At 37.7% G+C, this 17,514-nt stretch overlaps 1 long non-coding RNA gene across 6 annotated transcripts in view; it reads left to right on the top strand.

Moving 5' to 3' along the window:
• The window catches only part of LOC134139430 (uncharacterized), an 82,719-nt gene extending 65,211 nt beyond the window's left edge, over positions 1 to 17,508 (top strand). For 3 of the 6 annotated variants that reach the window (XR_009958147.1, XR_009958146.1, XR_009958148.1), the window contains exons 8-11: positions 9,827 to 9,898; positions 10,172 to 10,503; positions 12,731 to 12,879; positions 15,969 to 16,368. This is a non-coding gene — a long non-coding RNA (uncharacterized LOC134139430). Of the gene's footprint in view, positions 1 to 9,826; positions 9,899 to 10,171; positions 10,504 to 12,730; positions 12,880 to 15,968; positions 16,369 to 17,492 lie in introns of those variants that run through there. The other 3 variants (XR_009958149.1, XR_009958150.1, XR_009958151.1) reach the window with 3 other exon arrangements.
• The last annotated feature ends 6 nt before the right edge of the window (positions 17,509 to 17,514 follow it).

The following is a 17,514-nucleotide window of genomic DNA, read 5'->3' as shown; positions in this document are numbered from 1 at the left end:
TCTTCCTGACTTAAATTTAATTTTAGGAAGGTATGTCAGTTCTATGTCTTTGATGAACCTAGAGGGTGATAAGGTTTAATGTATATACCACAGTTTTTACTAGTATCTTCTACTCCTTTAATCTTTCAAGTAGGTTTTGAACATGAGTATCTAACTAAAAGGCAACATTTGAAATGCTATTTTCTAAAGCCTTCTAATAGATTTTCAGCCAAGGATGTATTCCCCTCCGTAAGAGGCTAAGGAACTTTTACATGTCAACAGCACACGGAATAGTCTGAACTTAAACAAGAGTGTAGAAAGGAGGGATTTGCTTCTTAGGTGTGAGTACAGTTAAGCTACACATTGAATTGGGACACTGGAAGGTGCCAGCACATCTCTGAAATCACCTATTCATTTTTTCAAAATATATATTGTACCTACTCTTCTGTCTTGCTACTCCATTGTCTGTGTGCAAGCACATAGGGACACATGAAATAAACAGACTTCTTGCGAATAAGAACATGATTACAAATAGGAATCATGTAGTTCATGGTTGAGCAGGTAATTAAATGTTGTAAAGAAACAAGTTATATTTGCAAAGAAATATATTTTAGGCCTTTAACAGAATTTGTGACTTGGACATAGTACACACACAACACTGAAACTAGATTTAAATAATATTTTTGGACAAATATGTGGATTTCCAAAACTGCAGAAGAAAATTATATCTCCTATTGCAGAGCGGATAAACAGGGCGCAGAATGTGGGAAAACATGTAAGGCCTTGGCTGTGCCCTCTCTATGGTGGCGAGTATAGCCAAGATGGTAAAGCAATGTCATTTTTGTTCTGCAAAATTCTAATGGGACATTTTGGCATCTAGTGCACTTTTGTATGTAAGAGTACTTTCTAGTCCCTTGCTCCTCTATCTTCTTCAGGCTCCTTCCAGCCATCATTGCCTCTGCTGCAGACATGTGGCTCTTCCTCTTAGACAGTAGCAGTGATGACAGCAGTTTGGGTGGTTGTAGTAGCCTTTAGAAAGAAAGGTATTACCCTCACCCTGCCTGTCTTACATATTTGACTGCTTATGTAAGCAATTGCCATCCACTTGCCTGTATTTTCCTCAACAAGGAAAAAATGCATTTTGTTGCTGCTTACATTCCCTCTTGAGGTGGTGCAATTTCTAAATCAGCCTTTGCTTTATTTAGGCTGCTCCCAGAAATCTAGCCTGGTCATGACAATCAGGGGTTTTGTTTCCAAAATGACAACCTATTACGCCATAAGCTGCCAATGATCTTGAAGACTCATTTACTTATTAGCTTATCAGGAAGGGTGTGTTTGAGTTTTTATTAAACCAATTTCCAGATAATTTTCAACAAATTTAAGATTGTGGGATGTTGACAATTTTTAAATAGTCATAAGTACTGCACACATTCTGGCAATAAAAACATACCTCTTTCTAGCAGCAGGACTTGGCTTTCCTTGAAATACTGTTTTGGAGACTGTGTGAGAGATACATGGCATTTGTGGGAAAAATACAATTCCCTTGCTCAATTTTAAGACTGTGTCAATAGTAATATGATCCCCAAGATCTGTAAAGTGCTGTTTATGATGCTACCATCAGCTGGCACTTTACAGAATACTATTAGAGAGTGATATTTACTGCAAGAAAATATTCTCAAGAAGCAAAGTCAGCTACAGAATAAAATCAATGATAGCTTGCTTTCTTTAGATGAGGCCAGTTGTGAGATGCAATTGTATGCATCTTCATTGGAATTGGCCGTGGGCAAGGGGCATATGCTGCGTGTGGCTGTTCCCTAGGATATCGCATAACAAAATGTAGTGGGCCTGGAACAAGCTTGAGAATATTGGTCCAATGCTTAAGCAGGCAACGCATTTGCAGATCTGTTGGGACTATTACTTAGGTACTATATTTATTTCGTTCTGTGCAGGGAAGTAATTTTTTGACCACTAGATGGGACTATGCAGCTTCACGCAATAGTAGCAGCAATGTTTGAGAGTTTGTTTTCCTTGAAACTGAGACTCCCCCCTCCACCCCACCCCGGGATTTTCTAAGAGTTTGTCCCCCTCTTTTACCAAAGGTGAAAACACTAGAGCCTCTTATAAACAAGAATCTCTTTCACGCTAGTGAGAATGCAAAAAATAACAAACATTACAGTGTATGCCAGTAAAAGAGCCAGTATGCATAAAACCAATTTTAGAGTAGTAACAAATCGGAATATCCTATGTGGAGACTGACGTTGTGATCATGATGCTTGACAATGTACTGCTGCTACATTTTCCGTCTTCATTGTCTTTTTCCTTGATATGCAATTATCTTAGTTGTTAACAGCTGAGTCTGACTTTCTAAACTATGCATATATACACATCTTTTCCTAATCTTAGGCTAAATGAGGGTTCTATGATACTCTTTTCAGATTAAGATGCTGCAAGAATTAAAAGAAATGAAAACCAGTTATCCCCTTTTCAGCTAATTCATTAAATTGTTCTTTAGTTATTTTTATGATTAAATGCACAGTGAGCTGGATTTCGACGTAGCAGTACTTTTCTCTTTGACAAACTCAGCAGGTTTTATTTCATTGTGAAACAATGTTTGGCAGATGGAAAACTGATCTTGGTTGGCTATTGTGATTCTAATGCTTATTTTTCCTTTAATTTTTTTCATGTTGCTTGTTCTTGATCTTAGAATAGTAATTGAACCATGGTTCTTTTTGTCTGACGTCTAAGGATGGTGAATTTAATCAGCATAGGAGAAAACATTTAAATCCCAAGGCTATTTTAATCTGGAATGTGCAGGAAAGGTCTTGACCATGGGATAGGCTCACTGTTGAATTAATTTTTGTTTCTTTGTGGGACTGTGAATTTCAAGCTCTTTGACTATCTGTTTAAAAACTATCTAAAAGGAAAAAAAAAGTACAATGATTTTTTTTTTTGAATATTCAATTAGAGCATTTGGAAAACTTTTATAGCTCTATGGCTAACTCTAATGAGATAGTGATTGTAAGTGATTTTACTTAGTTATTTCTTTATGAAATATGCTGTATAATTTGCTAGTATTTCTAAACGGCATATTGAACCTAGTTTTTACCAGGCAAGCTCAGGCACTGAAAGCCATCTACCACTGATTGTGTTTGCCCTGCTGAGAATTCACACTCTAAAACAGCAAAGCTGGCAGATTAAAATATTATTGTTCCATTTTAAAAATGTAATGACACAGAATAGAGACAATATCACTGACATGTTAGAAGTATCATAGCTCTTCCAGCTGACATGCATATATACTGAAGAAGGGAGATAAAGCAGATTTTGGCGGGTGAGTGTTGGTTTACCACTATCACTGAGATGCTCTGAGCAAGACAAGGAGATGGTTTCCTAAGTTCCAGTACATGCCCCTTCCTCCTATGGTCCAGAGATGTTCCAGAAATGCTGTAATATTACAGTAATTGCAAACAGCTATTACTACAGATAGGTGGGAACAGAGGGAGCAGAATGATCAGTTTATCCTATACTGTTGCTAAGAAGAGGTTATCAGCTAACATAACCAGTATGGTTTCTAGTTCTTACTGCTGTGTTTAAGATGTGTGCATATCTGGATACCTAGATAGCTAGATACCCACATTAATATAAATGACAAATGAAATATGCTTTTGATATATTCATTTGTATTTAAAATTAATAGTCTTGCCCTTGACTGATGCTCAAGCTACATTTCAGGCGAGAAAATCTGACTGACATGGTTATTTGTCATTTTCAAAAAAACTAGAAGTACTTCTAGCATTGCACTGTATAAGGTTCAATGCCTAGGTATACAAAGAAAACGATAGGCAGTTCTGTGCATATTACAGAAAGAATGCATGGATAAGTACATGCATATATGTATAAATACATAGATGTTTTAGTTTTTGTCTGTGTGATTACTCCCCCAGACACTGTGCATGCTGCATTTAGAAAACTAATTTCTTAGGCATCACAGGTACCTTGAAAAACTGTCAGAACTGTCCTGGCACTAACACACTTTATTGGCCAGCTTGTTCTAAAAATGAAAATGTATTACTACTCTGTGTATCCAGCTTCATAATCAACTTCAAGCACTTGGTTTCCAGCCATGTTCCACAAATTGGTATGCACCATGGAGGGTAAAAAAATATAGAGCAGCTGCAATTTCCCAGCAGGTATTATCCCAAGGAGAGGTTTCTAGCATTGCAACCCCCACTCATCTATTTCTCAATTTCTTGCCACGGGCTATCAGGGAGAAGAAGAAGGCTGGATGTGTGTGCGGAAAGGAAGAACACAGGAAAAAATTTGTTTCAGGTCTGAATAGAGGTTAGATCTAACCTCTAATCTGATCCCCTAAGATACCGGAAATCAGAGCAGCCTTCATGAAATCCTTCTTTTCTGAACTTCACAAAGCAAATAAGAGAAAAAAATGTTGATTTTTTTCCCATAAGACACTTATTCTTTTCTGTTGAAATGTTACGGTTCTTTTCCTGACTTCCAGCAACAACTTAGACTTTTACTGAGACTCCTCTCACTGAGGGAGATAATTCCTGCTGCTCCTGTTTAGAAGCCACACACTGCTGCTGCTGCTCTATAAGCAAGAGAGATTCTCTTCTTTCTCTGCCCTTCATGTTCCTAAGTGCCTGGTCATCTTATTTACCTTGATTGCTAGGGAGGAAATTTTGTCTTGAAGCAGACCTGCTTTTGCATTACAAATCTTGATTTTCACAGAGTACATTGTCACCATTACTTTTTAGAAGTCACATATATTTAGTGGTAAAGCTGAAGCATTTTCTGCTTGCATTTGTGTATTCACATTTGAGATCGCACAACATTTTCTGCAAAGTTTAGTGACATATCTGGTGTTCTTTTCTTGAGTAACACAACAGCTGTATTTTAGGGAAAAAAACCCAAATAGTAGTGCAGAAGTTGCTTTTACAGGATTAAGTTACTTGTCCCTCTTACTTAACAGCTTTATGAAGTTGTCAAGAGGTCTAGCAAAGACATTTGAGTAACAGGACCTGCAACATGCTGGTGGCATCCAGACTTGTCTCTGCTGAAGGAGCTGAACAGGCTACTTAGCCCATCAGTAACATGGGGTGTGAATGAAGACTTCGTCCAAACACAAGTACTCAAGTCTGAGGGGGTTAACCATCGTAATATGATCCCTCTCTGGGAGGACAATCTCTTGTTCACTTTATGTTAGCCAGAACAAGCTGATCAAGAAGGGTATGTCATATACTAGCAGGTGAAAGGACTTTAATTGGGTTAATGAGGTTTGCTCTTCCGGTGTTTTATACTCTCGAACCTGCTCTGACTAAAGAGGCTAAACAAATGTGAGGAGCTGCAGTGGCTGGACTCAGAGCAAGGAAGGGAAAATTTACAGATTTACCTGTAAACTGTGGTCTTCTTTCATTTTATCATATCTGAACCTACAATCCTATGAACCCTATGTAATAGTATTGTGTACTGTGGATTTTAAGGGAATACTTCAATTTACTTCTGCCTCCACTTGAGTTGAGTAATTGAAGCAAACATGCGCCTCATTTCCTGGTGCATGATAATTGTTATAAATTAGGTTCTGGATTACTCACACAGCCCAAAATGCTAACTCATTTCTTTGAGGCATTGAACGGTAACAAGGTACATCTTCCCACTAGCTGTTTGAAAGTTTGTAATGAAAGGAAGAAATGGTTTCTGATGACCAGTGTCAGTCACCTTTCAGACCTCCAAAGGATTGTATAACGTTCATTTTGTAAGAGTATCAGGGCTAAAAATATAACCACTTAGGAATCCATCAATGAGTGGTATTGCTGGGGATTAAGAAAACAAAAAACAATTGAGAGAGTGTTTGAGGGCATCACCCAGGGGAAATGGAAGCTCTAAAATGCATACAGCAAAGAGTTGGAAGAGCTAAGCTGGGCCATGATTCATCCCCCTAAAAAAGCTCTTTTCATCTTCATGCAGAGATAAAAGAAAACATGAATAGCTCTGGGAATGCATAGGAGAACTATCAGACAGGATACAGTCTTTGTGCCTCTAGGAAAAATTTCAATATTTAGTTTTTGCATATACACTTAAGTATTAGATAAATATATAATAAAGGCAGCTTTCTACATTATCATCAAAAGGAGAAGGCTGATGCTAGATTTTTTTTGTTCTTGAAGCATCATCAGAATTCTAGCAGGTCCCTTTAGAAAAACAACATAAATGCTCCCATTTATGATGTGTGATTTAGGAGACACTTTTTGTCTAAAGCAACACCAGTCATGCCAGGGCTTACTGACAAGGTGCTAAAGTACACACAGATGTTGTCTGGGTATGATGGAAGAATAGTAGAAAAGCATGACTAGAGACTCTGAGCAGCTATGTTAAGGTAACAATGATAAATATAAACCCAAAATGAAAATAATAACATATTTTTGGGAAAAACTTTGCACACCAAGATTAGCAGGCAGGTCACATTAAGGCTGAGACCATCCTTAAGTAGTTAAAGACACCTGTGAGGAATATATTTGTACATATTTAGATAAGATAGAGCTGGAGACAAATGACCTAGTGCATCGCTAGCACTAAGGAAAATTAAAAAGAGAAAAAGATTTGGCCTTTATTAGTCTCTGAGTACAAAAATAGTTGGAATTCATTATTTACGGGTGGTCAGTGTTAGCTGAAACTGACTGGAAGCCACTTATTGCCATTGCCAAAGGGGCCTGGCAAGCAACCTCTAGCGAAGATAAAAAGCATGTTTTCAGTCATGAATGTATGATTTTCAAAATGAAGAGAACCTGGAAAGAATTTGGTGGCTTGGAGATATAGTTTCTCTGGCAGACCACTGGACAAAACACAATGGAGAGAACTCTAGAACTAGGTTACATACCCATAGTCTGCTAAAAAGCAAACTGATCTGTCCTACAAAGGTAAGATGGGGTTGTGATTCTTTGTATTACTACCAAGAATGATGTTTTCTCAGTGGTAACAGGCTATTGTGCCTAGGAGATCAAGTATTATAATAAAGAGGATTTTCTTGAAAGATAGCTGAAGAGCTAAAGAAAAGTATGTTAGCAGGGAGATAAGGTCACGCAGAGGTGGAAAAATCTAAGAAAATAATGCTTTATGTACTATGAAGATTGTCACTGGGGAATTTGTAAAGTTTTGTTTTATATACCAACATTAGGGAGTAGTTTAGACAGTTTGAGAACAATAGTTCCTGTAGGTGACTCAAGAAAAAATTGGCTTCTGGAGTGTTGCAGTCATAGAGTCATTTGCAGCTAGAACCAAGTCTAACAACACCCTCCACATTGTATTCATTCTGGGCTGCTATTCTTTCTTTCATTATTAGAGGTTTATGTTTACAGATAGATATATGCTATGCACAGCAAATACATTTTTGTCAGACATTAAATATATTGTATAATAGCTCACAATGGATTTTAGTTTTAGGAGGCTTTTTCCTATGTGGCCTATTAAAAAAATGTTCAAGTCATCCTTTAATCTTCCCTTGGCACTGTCAAGAGCCAAAAAAGCAGAAATTGAGTGTGCATTGTTACCTGCTACAATTTTATCAATTTAAAACTACAAAGTAGAATATCTTCACTGTTAGAAACTGGTATCAGAGCACCCAGGTGTATCTGCAGGTAAATAAAGACACAGATAAAGCAGAAGTAACTTGATATAATGTATTGTTTGGAATAACCTGTGTGTATGAAAGCTGCCATGTCACAAATATGCTGCTGAACTAATCTCTAATGGTCATAGGAGCTTATCACTTCTGAAGTGCACACTGAACTCCCTACTTCATAGAATAACTTATTTGGAAAAGCCAGGCCAACCAAGTACGGAGAGGAGATTTCTTTTTCTTTATGAAAGGGGAGTACAAGTGATATTGAGTCTTAAATACTCCATAAGACTTTTGGGATGGCCATTATGGTCATTAGTCTTGGAAGACAGTCTGATAGCACCTTAGAAGAGCAGGAAGGAAGAGGAGGGTGAGCCATGTTTGGGGCAAAAATAAACTCATGGTGAGCCAAATCCTTCTAAATGTAACAGCCACTTTCTTAGACCTGTCTTCTCAGACACCTCACAACCTTTAGATGTTCTAACTACTGGAGAGCATAAGAAGTACCAAAGTATGGCTTACCACAAAGGGGGAAAGTGGCTTACAGATTCTCAGCAAATTTCTTCTAAAGGTTATTTCTTTATAACCTTTACCCACTGCCTGTTTTTATCTCTGGTGATGTTAATTTTCAGGAGCGCTTCTTGCTTTCTCTGAAATGTCTTGCTCAGGCTCATAAACTGTTAATGAGCTCTTACAGCTACCCCTGCAGAGGAAAAGGATAACATCTCGTAGGCAATGGATGCTGTATTTTCAGACTGCCAGGCTGCAGGGATTGTCCTTGGAAAAGCCTTGCAAAGTGCTAAATTGTCAGGCAATGCAAGCCTACCTGTGACTGTTACCTCCTTGTGAGGGCGGACAGCTGAACTGACCTTCTCAAGGGAAGCTGATGCCAAGACTTGCTCTCCTCTAGCGAGAATGTGCAGAAAATATCTTCAGCTCAAACCTCTGTCCCTGAGGAATCCCTCACAACACAACAATATTCTCCTGCATGCCCAAACCTTTTTGAAAAATGGACTTTAGACAAATTGATCAGCGTACATAAATCAACCTGGGATGTCTGACTGAATGTAAAGGTATAGGGACATTGTGGGGGCAGACTGCAGGTTCCTGTTTTAGGCATGCCTGTGCATGAGGCACAGCTGGTCTATCCTGGGGCTACCCAGGTCACTTCCGTCCGTTTCTAAATGTGCTTACCAGCAGAGGACTGATGAGGCCAAACTCTTCTGGTTGATGCCTCAGGTATGTGGGCATGGAATGTGTGTGTGTGGGGTCAATATGCAGGAGACAGAAGCCAAAGCCTTGTAATTACAGAAGGGTGATCCCATGTATGCAGATGTGTGGCTAGGAATGCTGACTGGGCATTGTCACCCTAAACTCTGGCTGACTTACTGGTTTTCAGACGGATTTTGAATAATGAACATCTCAGTTTTTGTCTAAGAGAGCTGGACTTGGGACCTAGGCAGAGGGGAATATTGTCTACAGACTCTAAAGAGCTTGGTGGGTCTATGTGTGCAGCCATGCAGCTTCACCATTCAGGTGGCTTTTGGTTTTGGCTGATAGGATAGATCTTGCCCTCCTTTCCAAGGGTATAGTGTGATCCTACTCAGTGTCTCAGAAAGAATGTATTTTCAATACAGAGAACATTGTTCCTTGCAGAAGCTGTGTTGCCAGGAGGGTAGCCACATAAATGACTGATGGTTTTGCAAGGTTTTTGTGGGGACATGCTCTGCGTGAGACTATTGTGGCAGTAGGACATGGTTTGTAGTTGTGGTGTTGGGAGCCATAATGTGCTCTGTTGAGGAGTAAGTCTGGATAGATAAAAGCAATTCCTGGCGCAGTCAGTCATCTAAACCACCAGAAGGAATCCTCTACAAGATCATTTGAGAACCAAAAGCCAACCAGGTTTCACTCTCTGGCATACCAAGGTGCACTCAGAGAGCTCAGCATTGCAGATGAGAGTTTTGGCATTAATGACACAGCCAGGGTTAATCTAACAAAAGAGCATATACGTGAGCTATGGGACTTAGTTACCATGTAAAAAGGGAACTAGTGAGCTGGAAGATCCTAGAGCTGTGAGGGGAAAGGAGAAAGGAACAAAAAAAAGACCTGAAGGTTTGGAGTGAGTGGTTACAATTCCAAAGGATTAAAGCAAAAGTTACACTTACTGTCTAAAATTACTGAGAAACACCTTTTTTTTTTCCCCCCTTTTTTCCCCAGGAAGGCAGTTGAAGTTTGTGTTGACTTGATTTACCCTTAATGCAGTGCACTATTTTGCTTTGGCAAGTGACAGTAAGTTTTTTGAAATAAAATTGAAAAAGTAAAATTGAAGCACATTTCTGTACTAAAAGGCAATGAAAAGTAGAAATGATTCATTTGGAAAAATGAATTTTTAACAAAAATTTTTAAGTTTTTAAAGATGTTTTGTTTGAGAATTTTTTTTTGGACTAAAACAATTTAGTGAATTGGATAAAAATATGGGAGCTGGTTCAGCTCTTTCAAATCTGCTGTTTGGATGAAAGAAATTAACCAATTATTGATATATTGCTCTATGTTTAATCCTAGGAGGTGTTTATTTCATGAACGCATAATAACCTTACCTGTGAAAATTTTGTGTTAAAACTCCTGAGTTGTTAGGCAAGAACTGACAGAAGACCTAGTCACTGTCACAGCTTGGACTGTGTGCTCCAAAAGCATCTCTAATAAGAGAAAGACTGATGATGGAAAGAAAAAGGATTATTTATTTGTTATACTTCGATCATTCTGCTTGCTGAAGACAAGTTACATTTAGTCTGCTCTGACCAAAAGCAATTTCTTTGGTAATCAACACTGAGGAAAGGCACCCAAGAGCACAGGATTCACAGAGCAGCACAGATGCCATTCTCAGCAGGCTTCCAGTGAGTGAGAATTGTGCTCATCTTTTATATTCAAGAACAATATTTTCTAGCTTCACCATTCATATACTTGCTCTCATAGTATCTTAAACGGCAAAATGGTGACAATGATGTTTAAGAAATATGATCAGAACTCCTCTGCATCAGCAAAGTTCCCTCCTTTTGCTGTAGCCTATGCATTTTCTATTTAATGCTGAAAATCTATTTTTTCAGATAAGCAATTTGCCACTAAGAAAAATTATGATTTTATTTCTTTAAAATATTTTTATGTGTGTTCTTAATCAAAATTCAGATCTTACATTTGATAAAAAAAAAACTAATACAAAAACCTGTGCTTAGTAATGAAGGTAAATGGCACATAAAAACTTCTTTTTTGAATTCTCATTGCACGTTTCTGAAGTCAAGATTTTTGTCTTTTATGGCTTGATTAAAGCTTACTATGATTGCTGGGATAGAATTCTAACAAAAGTAGGTTTGTCCTTAATATATTCAAACATCATCAATTTTGCTTAAATGATATTCAAGCATGAGTGTTAACTACTAGACGTATAGTCTTTGGTTTTTTGTAATTGCTGTGGAATCACTGTGCCCTAAGGAAGATGAGATTTTTTTATGGTTCTGACTGCACTGTTCAAGAAGGTCATCCTGCAAATCACTTGATTTAATAGAGACCAATTCTGAAGTAAGTAAAAACAGGAGGAAAAGTCTCCCAGACGGCCTTTTCTGCATTTATTGAAAGGGAAGGTAGTTTACTTGTTTTGATACTGCTCTAACTCTTTTGATTTTTGATTAGCAATACTGTCTTTTCCCTGCCTTCTCTTGGAATTTATGAACTCAGCATTTGATGAAGAAACTGAAAAGCACGTGTTCATACGGAGCAGCATAGCTTTATGCTCTGAATCCTCAAGCTGAGGAGCTAGCTCAGAATCAGCGCAGAGAACTGGGCCAGCCAGCCAAGAACGGGCTGGTTTCCCAACAGGGCTTCTCTCCTGGTACACCTTTTTATATTCATGTTATTGGAGAACGTAAGGTTATATTAGCACTGTGCTTGTTGTCTAGTTGGAGAAACTTGCAGCCTGCGACTGCAGTTTTTGCGCGGAGGGGCCCTCCTTGGAGCACGCATAGTAAGAGCTTCCCCATAGCGTAAGCTGGGAAAGTAGTCCTGAGCTCTGATACATCTCTGTTTTGACATGCTTTTGCTCTTTTGGGTCAGTGATCTTTTTGACTTCTTTTTGTCATAGCTGATAAGCCATTCGTGTTGCAGACAGTCCTTTTACGAGACTTTTCACCCTCTTTTTCAGCAGCTTGACCTTGCTGTATAGATTTGAGTTCTAGACACTTTTACAGCAGCTGAGTTCAAACAGTGCTTCTCTGCATTCCCACAGCTCTCTCAAGAGACCTGCTGTAGTTCATGAGTCAGCCTGCAGCTTCCCTTCCCTTCATGGTATGTCACGTGAGGTGCCAAGTCTGAGGAGTCTTGCAGCTCAAAATCTTGATGTTCTTAGGAAAAGAAATATACTTCATCAAGAAGGATAACTTCCGAGCTATTTATATTTGAGTTTAAATTATATGATCCTAGCATAGGTTAAGATACAGAGCACTTACTTTCCCTACAGCTCTTTAGCATCTCAATCCAAATCTCTGGCAACTACGATTTATTAATTGATTGCTTTGATACCACCGTATAATGACTTCCCCTTTCCCCAACCCTTAATGGATTAAATTGTTTGCAAACATGGATGGTGGAATTAGGCAGAGCAGTTTGTGCTGGGATTTCTGACTGGGAGAAGATGTAGTTTTTGTGTTCTAATTTTATGTATGAACTTTTATGGTATATACCCATCAAGCATTGACAGAGAAGCTGGTCAGCATATAAATCTACTAAAGCAAACAAAGAAAGAAAGCAAATTGCCTGCTGATACAGACCTGTCCTTCCCTACTTTCCATTCCTATGTTTTCCTCTTGCCCCCAAAAAATTTTACAGTGTGAAATTCTCTCCCTGACGTTCATCTGACATGGAAGAGATGTGGAGGAGCATGGTCGAGTGCATCGAACTCCTGACAAGTGCCACAGTTTAGTACTAAAAATTCATAGCACTTGTCATATCCAGTATCTGTATGGACTGACTGTTCATCTAAAACAGCAAACTGAACTAAATTTTTAATATTGACAGTTTGGTTTGGTTTTTGATAAGCATGACCCTAAGTTATTTAATTTACTTTTAATTCAGGAAAAAAGAAAACTGTGCAGAATAAAATAGAAATGAATTCATCATTACAGCCTACAAGGACAATAAAATGCTATGGGGAATATAAGAGTAAAATCTGAGAACATATAGATGGAAAATTCTGTGACAGAAGGTTAAAGAGCTTACTGAAGGTGAGACGGAGACAGAAATCTCAATATACAACAAAATAAAGGGACTTATTATATGAAAGGAGTAAAAAGAACCTCCAGAAAGTGAAGAGGAGCTTGTCATATGGCATGTTTTGGTCAAGAGTTTAAAAATTTGGCATGTGTGATAATTTGAAACTAATGAAAGTTAAGATTTATACAGAGACACATCTGAAAGGCTGCTCTACCACTTTGAGGGTCTGTATTTAGGAATAACTTCAAACTCTGAAATCTTAAAATGCCATGGGCCAAGTTGTGCTCTATTGCCCTTGTGTACATCGAGAAAAATCCCTTGAATTCCTTGAAACTGCACCAGCTACAAATCAGAGCAAAAGCCTTCTGGCTTGAGATCAACACGATAAAAGAAGCAGAAATGTGATGACTAGAAGTTCAGAATACAGGAAAGCAATCAAAGTGAAATCCTGATGCCCAGTTATAAACTACTGACGAGGACTCATGAATACTGTTCTGATAGTCATTAAATGAGAAAGAAGAACTTACTAGAAAATATCATTCCATTTGGAGATACACAGATCTTTGACCTTGCTGCATTATTCACTCTTTGAAACTGAGAAATTCAAAAGTATTACATTATATATAGGCTACTTTTTAAATTTTTTATCATCCTTTTTCTCCCAATGTTATTTTAAAGTCAACACAGCTAACAAAACCATTTGTAACTAATGATCAGAATTATTGCTGTTGAATATTTTGCATTGCAATTGAATGTTCTTTGAGAGGTCATTTGAATGATGTTTAGTATGCTTTTTTCAGATTTGCAGGTCCTTTTTTTCAGGTCCTTTCCTTAGAGAAAGCTTAGAAAAACAGTTACCATGAATTAAGTTTTACCTGTCTGGATAAGGGAAGAAAATATAATTTTTTTGGTATGAAAGTGGGGTGCCTGATAAATGCACTGATCATGACATCAGAATTACTTTCTAGGAATAAGCAATTGTAAAGCCACAGCATAAACAATGTGAGAGGTGGTTATGTTTTTAAGAAACACTAGGTATAGTTCATTTTTTACAAAAGTGTAAATCAGAATTACTTTTTAGACACTTGTACAATTAAAATGCAGCACTTAGGCCAAGATTACTGTCTTTACACAGCTTGTGCTAGGCAGAGAATTTGAGAAGTTAGTTCAGGAATGGATTCAGACCTGAAATATATAATAAAGTAAATGTCATGAACTTTGAAAATTTAAACCCTCATTTAGCATTTTGCGCTTTATTTGAGTATGAGCTGACATTAGCTTGGAACACTAACTTTTCCTTATAAGTCAAAGCTGTTCTTTTGAGGTGTAAATTTCTTTGCAGCTTTACATAGCTGTGAAATTACCTTGACTATCAGGAGCTCTCGCCTGTCTTTCAGAGCAGGCACATGAGAGTGAATAGAAACCATGACCAGTGGAAAAAAGTAGCAAATAAAAGGGAAACACTGGCCGGACTTGTCTTAGAGGACAAACAGTGACACACTACCATTCGGGATGCAAGGCGTTCTCTGCTGCCCTAGGAGTAGAAGACTGTGAGCAGTTCATAAAATTTAGGCTATTAATATCCTACTTTTTCCTATGTTATTAACGTCATTACATTTAAATTAGTTTTCAGAGGTATTTAATTTAAAGTAGGGTAAATTATACTGTACAAACAGAAGACAGCTCTTTCTTATCTAGGCTTACACACATCCGATACTGACATATTTGACTTAGCACAAATTTTGGAGATTTAGCTTGCACTAAGTTATTTTACTCGTGTCCCTCAGAAATGTCAAACTTAATCCTCAAGTGCCAAATACAAAAGAGATGATCTTTCTTCGAACAGTTAACAGCCTCATTATATAAGACTTCTCTTGCGTTGTCATCTGAAATATTATATACATACTTCAGAAAGTAAACTAATAAGGACTAAATATGTAATTTGTGTCATAATACAGTAAGTAATATATTTGACTTATTCTGCTTCCTTACATCTTTAAAAATGAGAAAATCAAATATTTGGCTAATTTCTTTATGGCCTACATCTCAAAGGTATTGAAATTACTATAATATCATTAATTTCAGTGACTGCATGGTAAACTGCAGTAATTCTTCAAACCAGTAAATTATGCCGAAGGCTATCTGAAAGCCACTTCAACATTTCAAGAACAAAATTCCAGTCTGAACACCTCTGAAGAAGTGATGTATATTTACTTAATGTTCATGTAGTTTCGCAGGGTCTGGTCTCTCTGCAGCTGTGTGAAATAGGCATGGGACCTGGTCTCTCTGCAGCTGTGTGAAATAGCTACTGCTAACGGTCCACCAACATTGCTTTAGGTGTTTTTACAGTAATTCAAACCAGCCAATAACAAGTTCCGCAGATTTAGCATACACTTCATACATATAATTAAGGACCGATTTACTTAGTTTTGAGATGATTTTGTGATTGGATAAGGGTGACAGGAAAAAAAAAAAACAGGGTAGAGGGAAATTATGCTTTGAATAATAATGCTATTCCACTGAAGCCAGTCTGGATTTATACTGGCGTGGAAGACAGCATTTAGCCCACAGTTCCTAACTCGTGGTCTCTGGAATCTGAAAAGCTTTAAAAAGAATTAATGTCTTAGCCCTGAAGCTTGACAAGCTACTGTATCCTTCCTCCACCAGAATTTACATTCATAATCAGCTGCTTTTTGCCTACATTTGCTCTTGCTTTTTTTTTCCTGTTTATGAACAGTCTAATCTATCTTACTGAAGACAAAATTTTGCAGATTTGTGTAGCTTAGCTCTGCTTCCCAATTAGAATTGATATATCTCCCATCCAAGTTGGTGCATGACAACCCTGAACGCACAGTTTCGGAGCTTTGACGTCATTGGAAAAAAGATTATTTTAATAGGGGACAATTTTTTCCTACATTATTTATTATTACCTTAAATCATTTTTGGTCAGGATTTTCATATCCTCTTTATATGTGAATATAAGCTTTAAGCGTTAAATCCATTCTATTTCTGTTCAGAGTTTATATGTTTTCTTTCATCTTCTTTTGGATTACTTGACCTATTTTTTTTCTCTCTCTCTGTCTCTCCATTTTTTCAACAGAATTTGTGAAGAGCATTGCTCCCACTCCTGGGCAGCTGGTTTTCTATATGAATGGTTCTTCCGTTTGCTGATAGCCTGACATCTGTCATTTGCTCCCTTAAGTGTGATTCTTTCTTCTTGTGGATATTACAAGTAGAAAAGTTGTATGTGCTCCACATCCATGAAACAGCAAAGAATTAAGGGCTTTGCCTGCAAAGGGACTCCAGTACAGCAATGTTCAGTTTCGAGGAACTTAGTTGAGGAACTGCTTAATCTGTTCTCTGTGACAGAATCTACAGAATCAGTTTGGTGTAAAATTGTTCAATGCAAGCTTATAGGTGCTTGTGTAAGTAATGAGTTTAAAATGACTAAATTATCCCATAAGAAATGCTAGAATAAAATGTATCTTTAGATTTGAAAAGGATCTGTAAATGCTTCCCTTTACTCAAAACTAGGGACTCTGATTTCTCTTCCAGAAGTAAGTGCTTAGGTGTCTCTTCCTTTGCACAAAATTCTGATGATCCTGTAAAAATGCTGCTCTCTAACCAGCAGCAAAGCAGTTAGTGCACTCACACAGAGTGTGAGAGAATGTTTGAAAGAACAGGGAAGAAATTCCCGTTGATGCCCGAGAGAAATTATTCTCACATCTACCACCTATTTACTTATCTTTAACTATTAATCATAGGGTGTATTGAGGTAAAGCAAATTCACCACTTTTTGTGAAATAATTCAAGGTTTAGTGTGTAAGGGAGATGGAGACACTGCATGCAAGAGGGGGCATGCCTCTACCTACCAGGTAAGTTCAGGGTTATGAGGGGAGACTTGAGGTCCATGTGAAATGGAACAGTTTCTGTAGGAGAGGTTGGAAAGGCTCTGCAAGCAGGAAAAAATCCTCATTTCTTGATCTTGGTAAATTTTAGTGCAAATTCAAAGTTAGATTTTCATCATTTGTAGTTCTCTGTTCAAAACACTTCTCTGATCATGCAGACCTGAAACACCCAAAGCACTTCACGAAGGAATTTGAGAATTACACGGCCATGATTTTGAATGTAGGTTTCTTGAGGAGAATTTTGAACCAGATGTAGAAGTGAATCTTTTTGTGACTCTGCACCTAAATCTCTCCACCTTTGGGACACAGCCTTTCAGATGCCACCCAAGAAGTCAGTTTGTTGAGATGAATCAGCAACTGTAGCTTGTTTGGCTGTCAGGAAGCAAAGATGAAATCTAGACTTCCAAAATAGGCAGTGAGTATGGAAGGAAGTAAAGGAGCAGTGTGGCCCTTTTTAACCCACTTGGGATTTTCTTTATTGATTTCTCCAAGAAGATTTAAGGGAAAAGGAAAGGAAAAGAATGATGGAAAAGAAGTGGTCTCCATTTTGAGCTCATGTCAGTATATGCAAATAAAAATGAGGCCGAATGGTGATATTAGTACCTATCACTCATTATTTTTACTTTCCTTGCCTTCTTGCTACTTTAAACATTTAATATTGGTTCTGACTGAATGTGGTATCTCAATTAAGTTCAACACAAAATATCTGCTTTTAGATGCTCTGGAAAACTTTACAGT

This window comes from Rhea pennata, chromosome 4 (genome assembly GCF_028389875.1).
Source record: "Rhea pennata isolate bPtePen1 chromosome 4, bPtePen1.pri, whole genome shotgun sequence".
NCBI lineage: Eukaryota > Metazoa > Chordata > Aves > Rheiformes > Rheidae > Rhea > Rhea pennata.
The sequence above is the reverse complement of the archived record's forward strand: the minus strand, read 5'-3'. Positions and strand labels throughout refer to the sequence as shown.